Source organism: Lactuca virosa, chromosome 8 (assembly GCF_052849685.1).
Source record: "Lactuca virosa cultivar CGN04683 chromosome 8, Lactuca_virosa_CGN04683_v6, whole genome shotgun sequence".
Classification (NCBI taxonomy): domain Eukaryota; kingdom Viridiplantae; phylum Streptophyta; class Magnoliopsida; order Asterales; family Asteraceae; genus Lactuca; species Lactuca virosa.
Window position 1 is genome coordinate 84294236 of NC_136433.1, and position 6816 is coordinate 84301051.

The window sequence follows — 6816 nt, forward strand, 5'->3', positions numbered from 1 at the left end:
GTTGTTTGTTGGCTGATTAATGGTATGCTTATCTGAATTATGTGCACATGTTTGGTCGGTGGATGAGGCTTCACTGCTTTGTGCGTAAGCCAACAGGCCAGGGCATTCCAACCTAATGGTTGAATGGGCCCGAGGGTATTCCATCCCGAGGATGATTGGGCCCATAGTATGTTGGCATTCCAACCCGATGGTTGAATGGGCCCGAGGGTATTCTATCCCGAGGATGATTGGACCCATAGTATGTTGGCATTCTAACCCAATGGTTGACTGGACCCATAGTATGTTGGCATTCCAACCCGATGGTTGAGGGCCTGGGGTATTCCAACCCGATGGTTGATTGGACACATAGTATGTTGTTATTTGTATATGTTATCTGTTTGGGTGTTGGTACTTTGGGGGAACTCACTAATCTTCGTGCTTACAGTTTTGGTTTATGGTTTCAGGTACTTCAGTGGATCATGTCAAGGTTAAGACGTGACCGTACACATCCTCGCGTTTTGGACTTATGATTTCTGGGAAACTTTGATAATGTGAATGTTTTGAAAAATATGTTGAAAGTGATTCTGACTTTTAAATAATGTTTTGGGAACAATGGTTTTTGTAAACACTTCTTTAGAAAAAGGGTTGTTTTGAAAAGTTTAAATTTTATAAACTTTTGTGGATGTTATAAGTTGGTATCAGAGCCTTGGTTTGAGTGAATTGGAGGAACACTCGTGTGGATCCAATCTCAAACTAAGAAACACTCGTGTGAATCCAGTCTCAGATCTAAACTCCAAATGTGTCTAAAAGGATAAAGTTTCTAACTTTATCCTTTGGGGCTACTCCAAATGCTCAAAAACCCCTCCACAAGGCTTGAAAACTCAAAGGCTTAACCATTAAGCACAAAATCCTTGAGATCTGGAACCTAACTTTTTCCAGATGAGATTCTAGCCTCAAAAACATCCCAAAGGTTGGTGCTTTATAGGCATGCATGTCCAATGCATGTCTTGAACCCAAAATGGGTAAAAAAGAGAAAATATGACCTAAACTCCATGCATGGAATCAAGGCTTAGTTAAAGACCAGATCCAACCAACTATAAGGTCACATTGACCTGGAGATTCATAAAGTTTCAAAATTTATGAAGTCCATCCATTTCAACATCCAAGAATATGGAGAAAAAGGAAAAAACTCAAGATCTAGCTACATAGATGGATAAAAATCAAATCTTAAACACTTACAAAGGTCCAGAAAAGATTCAAACCGAAGATAAGAGCTTTGCTTGCTAGATCCTTGCTTCCTTCTCTCAATCTTCACCTTCTTTTTTTCTCCAAAATGCCACACTAGCTCACAATATGAGGTGGAATGATGATTAGGGTTCACAAGGTCGATATGAGAGTTTGGAGGCTTATAAAAGACCAACCTCAAGGACTTAAGGAGGTTATATAGGGTGCAAACCCCTAAACTTTAGGGTTTCTCACCCATCCACCAACTCGTCGAGTTGGTCCAAAAAGATGCGCGGTCCAAAAGCCTTTCAACACGTCGAGTTGAGTCCATCAACTCGCTGAGTTCCAAGGGAAACTTGACTTTTCAAGAATAAATCTCATACCTGGAAATCGAGATGTTACACTAGGGATCTTCAGGAATTGCATGATAGAACTTCCTGATTATGTGATGCCTTAGTTCCTATAGAGTTCCCTTGTTTGGCTGTTGTGTGACTCTTCCGCGTGTGATTTGACTATTAAGTGGATATGCTAAGTCACATGCTACATGGTTTAAAGAATCTTAGGCTGGGGGGTTTGGTCCTGCTGCGCAGCTCTTGTCTGCGTCCAACCGTTATGGGATTGAATCTTTTAGCCTAAGATTGTTTAAATTGTGGGGCATGTGATTGTATTCATGCGTTAGTCGCCTGGCACCAATGGAGAGTTGCTCGGTAATTAGTGGTATGGTGAGTCTGATATGTGCATATTTACACACATAATTATACATCATAACTTAATATCTTAATTACTTTTATGCCCTTATTAGAACAAAAGATACTTAATTTGTTATGAATTATGTTGTAGGGATAAAAGACATTTTTAGAGCAAAAAGGAAGCAGGAAGCTGGAAGCTGGACCTGGGAGATGGAAGTACAAAATAAAAGCTTTAAAATGATGAAAAATACTCAACACGTCGTGGTGGATGTCCCGCGGCGTGGTGACTTGAAGAATCCCGATTTGCTTCGAAGACTTGTAGACCACGGGATAAATACGAAAACCATGACGTGGTGGCCTTACCACGTCGTGGTGCTCTGATTTCAGTAAAAATATATATAGATCTCATTCTTCTCCGAATGGGGACTTTTGGCTCTGGAAGAAATCATCATTTTTGGAGGAAAAGCACCTGTTCTAAGGCTTGGAAGCAAGGAATTCGATCATATCATTGGAAGTAGGAGAATTAAGGCAACCAATCTCTACACTTTGATTTTTCATTAGTATCTATCATGTCAAACTATTTGAATTTCGATTTTGTGTCTTTGTTTGCTGAAATCATGAGCTAAAAACTCATGAATTTTGTTTAGCCTAGGTATGATTGTTTAATTATGGTTGAATTTATGGACTGGATTTAGTTATTTAGTTATTTGTTGATTTAGCTTATTAAAGAACCTCACATGCTTTTGATAACTATTTTCTCTGCTTATTGCTGAATTTGATTAAGTTAATATGACTATATTCCTTAGTTGAATTTGAATCTTATGATCTCGTGAATTGCAAAATTGTAGGACTAGAGTTTTGAACAAAACCTAGGGTTAAGTAGAAAAGTGGGTAAAAAAGTGTAGGAGCTAATATATGATGACAAATCATATATTGAATTGAATCAATAAACTAAATTGATCAATTTATTATAAGTCTAATTAACTCGAACTGAACACTAGTGAACTTGTAAGTTTGTCCGCTTGATCACCGAATAAATAAGCTAGTTTGCTAAAGGATTAATTTAGTGAATACTAATTTGGTCATCTTAGGAATCAGTAACTGAAGAAACTAAAATCCATTGCACTTCCATAAATTCACCATAATAACAAGTAAATCCGAAGCTAAACGAAAGTCTCTTACTCTCATTGGTTAATTCATCATTGTTCTCTTGCCTTAGTTTAGTTTTAGCTTAATTAGTTGATAATTAGTTAGTTTGGTTATTTAAGTATCTAGTCTTGCAAAACTAGGAAAAACAAAACCTTTTCTAATTTTATTAGTAAGTAGTAAATAGTGGAATAAAGTTAGCCAAAACACCGTTCCTTGAGTTCGACACTTGTTCTTACCATAGCTATACTATTAAACGATTATGCACTGCCTAGTGTGTTTAATAGTCTAGTGAAAGAAACATTAGTTTTATCAATTTGAACTTGAACAAATATATATACACATTAAATACACATCAAGTTTTTGGCGCCGTTGCCGGGGAACGGTGCAATCTTAGTTACTTTTATTCTACTATTTTATTAGGATTAGTTATTGTTTAGTGAGTTTTATTTTTATTCTAGGTTTTATTTGCTTTTGACTCACCACGACGTGGTAAATTTTACCACGCCGTGGCATCGTAACAGTAGGACTTTATTTTTCGTTTTTGTTCTTTTTACGCGTTTCCTTTATTTATTTGCAGATTGTTTATGACCCGTGGATCAAAGTCATCTTTGATTCCACCACTTGAAGACCTGGAATCCGCTTTTCGCAAAAAACAAAGACAAAACTGTAGGAGAACCCGTTACACCAAAGAAGTCACCTTTTAAGAATCTCAAGTCGGTTTTTGGCAAGAAGAAGGGAAAAGTGAGAGAATCCTGCAAAACACTGAAGGACGAAGACACAAACAGCAATCCAACGAAGAAGGATACCGAGTACGAAACAGAAAAGAAAGGAAGCGAAACCGAATCTGAAACAGAAAGCGAGCTAAAAAAAGAACTCGACAACACCATGGCGAACATTGCCGACCTCTCCATGGAGGCGTACAAAAAGAGAGTTCGAGACGACACCGGACCGGGGCGTGTGCAACCCACCATACCTTCCACTGCCACATTTGAACTTAAGGGGCACATCCTTACTGCATTAAAGGAGATTCCTTTCACCGGAAAGGATCACAAAGACGCCTATAACTACTTTAACATCCTAAATGTTCCAAGAGAAACGGTGTTGTTAAGGATGCTCCCTGTCACTTTCAAGGGAGCCGCGGAGGATTGGCTGAAGGCACTTCCACCAGGCGCGATAACGACGTGGGAAAAGATGCGTGATTTTTTTTTTTGGAACAGTCTTGCCCACCATCCAAGGTAGCTAAGCTCAAAAAGGCCATTTCCAATTTTGAACAACAAGTGGGGGAGTCGCTGTATGAAGCATGGGAGCGCTATAAGGGTCTACTTAGGAATTGCCCCCAAAACGACCTCAATGTGCAACAATAAGTGTCGATCTTCTATGATGGGGTAAATGTTACCACTAGACAACTCCTTGACTCTCTAGGCCCCTTAACTAAGAAAAATTCGGCAGAAATTAAGGAACTCGTTGAAGAATTCTCTAAGAACTCTAGAGAATACCATAATCCGAGGAATGATGTAACGAGGGGACCTGCGAATGCTGCCTCGGAAGATATGTCGACAGGATTGGCAATGTTGCAAAACATGGATATAAGAATGACTAAGATGGATCAAACAATCCATGCTAATCGGGTTGGATGTGAAAACTGCAACGGGCCGCATTTGACTAGAGATTGTGACCTAGATGATAAGGGAAACCGAAAGGTTCAAGCTTGTTACTCAAGTGGTGATCGTTTTGATGAAGACTGGAGAAATCCCAAGAAAAAGTGGTTACCCTATGATGAATATAAAAAAGCCAAGGAAGATAAGTATGAACAAAAAGGGAGAGGCTTTTACCAAAGAGAAGAACCACCGGTTGAAAAGAAATCTGATTTTGAGACAATGCTCACCCGATTTGCAGCCGCATCTGAAAAAAGGCACGAGGGAACTGAAGCAACACTTAAAGAACAATAAATAATGATGAAAGAGCAACAAGTAATGATGAAGGAACAACAAGAGATGATGAAAACCAGCAAGCACTGTTTAGAAATCAACAAGCTTCAATCCTCAACATAAAACAACAACTCAGGCAACTAGCTAAGCAATTCAATGAAAGGCCTACGGGAGGACTTCCAGGAAACACTGAACAAAACCCAAGAGGAGCTCACATCCAAGCTATTACCATTAGAAGCGGAAAAATTGTCACTTATTTAACGCCCATAGACAGAAACAACTCGGACGGGGAGAAGGAGGTTCAAGAAGAAAGTCAAGGACATGGTTCTGAACAATCCCCACGACGTGGTACAAATGCCACGACGTGGCCAGAAGTTGAAAAGAAAAATGATGAACCCGTAAAGCCTTACCGCCCACCATTGCCATTCCCCAGTAGAGCAATTCAAGAGAAGCATGTTGAAGACTATCGGAGGTTTTTAGACCACATAAAGTCTCTTGAAATAAATATTCCATTCCTTGAGGCTTTAATGGAAATGCCAAAATATGCCAAGTTCCTCAAGGAACTTTTAACAAACCGGAAGAAAATGGAAGGACTATTAAAGGTGGTATTAAATGAAACTTGTTCCGCTGCAATGTTAAACATGTTACCGAAAAAGATGGGAGATCCGGGAAGCATAACCTTACCGTGCCAATTCGGGAATCTAGCAACTAATCATGCTCTAGTCGATTCGGGAGCGAGTGTTAATTTGATGCCCTATTCGTTTTTCAAGAAGCTTGATCTCCCCAAACCAAGACCAGTCCGCATGGTCATACACTTAGCCAACAAGACCATGACCTTCCCAAGGGGTATATGTGAAGACTTGCTCGTACAAATGGACAAGTTTGTCTTTCCTGCGGATTTCATTGTACTAGATATGGAGGAAGACGAACAAGTCCCAATCATCCTTGGAAGGCCCTTCTTGAGCACTGCCCGAGCCTTAGTGGATATTAGAGAGTCTAAACTCACTCTCCGAGTAGGAGAAGAAGTAGTCACTTTTGGGGTTAATCGGGCAATTCAACATTCAAGAGAAAGTGATGATACGACCTTTTCTGTCGATGTGCTTGATGAATTATTTGACAAGGAGCTAGGAGGATGGAAGGAAAAGGAAACTGAGGGATTTATGGTGCTTGAATAAGGGGATTTTGATGCCAAAGTAGATCTGAAAGAATTAGAGAAGCTATTGGAAGAATGTGAATATAATGAACTAATAAAAGAGGCAGAAGAGGCAACACGACCTGGTGAAATCAACACGCCATGGTCAATTTTTTTTCGTGATCTGACAATAAAAGTTGCGACACCACGGCGTGGTGACCGACGAAAAGCCAAAATTAGAGCTTAAAGCCTTACCCGAGCACATGAAGTATGCATTCTTGGAAGATGGGCAACAAAAACTAGTAATTATAGCATCCGATCTAGCTAAACATGAAAAAGAAAGCCTCGTGGGAGTACTAAAGAAAAGACAATGTGCCATAGCAAGGAAGATAGCCGATATTAAGGGGATTAGTCCAGACTATTGCTCTCATAAGATCAACCTTGAAGAAGGAGCTAAACCCATAGTTCAACGCCAAAGAAGACTTAACCCAAATATGCAAGAAGTGGTTAAAAAGGAGGTGGTTAAACTTTTAGATGCCGATATCATTTACTCAATCTCCGATAGCCCATGGGTAAGTCCGGTACACGTGGTACCAAAGAAAAGAGGAATGACGGTGGTGACCAATAAAGACAAGGAGTTAATCCCAACAAGAATAGTAACCGGGTGGCGCGTTTGGGTCCTCTTTTGAAGATTGTTTATCTAACTTAGACCTAA

The 6816-nt window shown here is 39.7% G+C and overlaps 1 non-coding gene across 1 annotated transcript; it reads right to left on the bottom strand.

Moving 5' to 3' along the window:
- Window positions 1-4282: 4282 nt before the first annotated feature.
- LOC145135252 (small nucleolar RNA R71) lies at window positions 4283-4389 on the bottom strand. The gene has a single exon (XR_013719714.1). It is a non-coding gene; the product is annotated as a small nucleolar RNA R71 (small nucleolar RNA).
- Between the last annotated feature and the right edge of the window lie 2427 nt (window positions 4390-6816).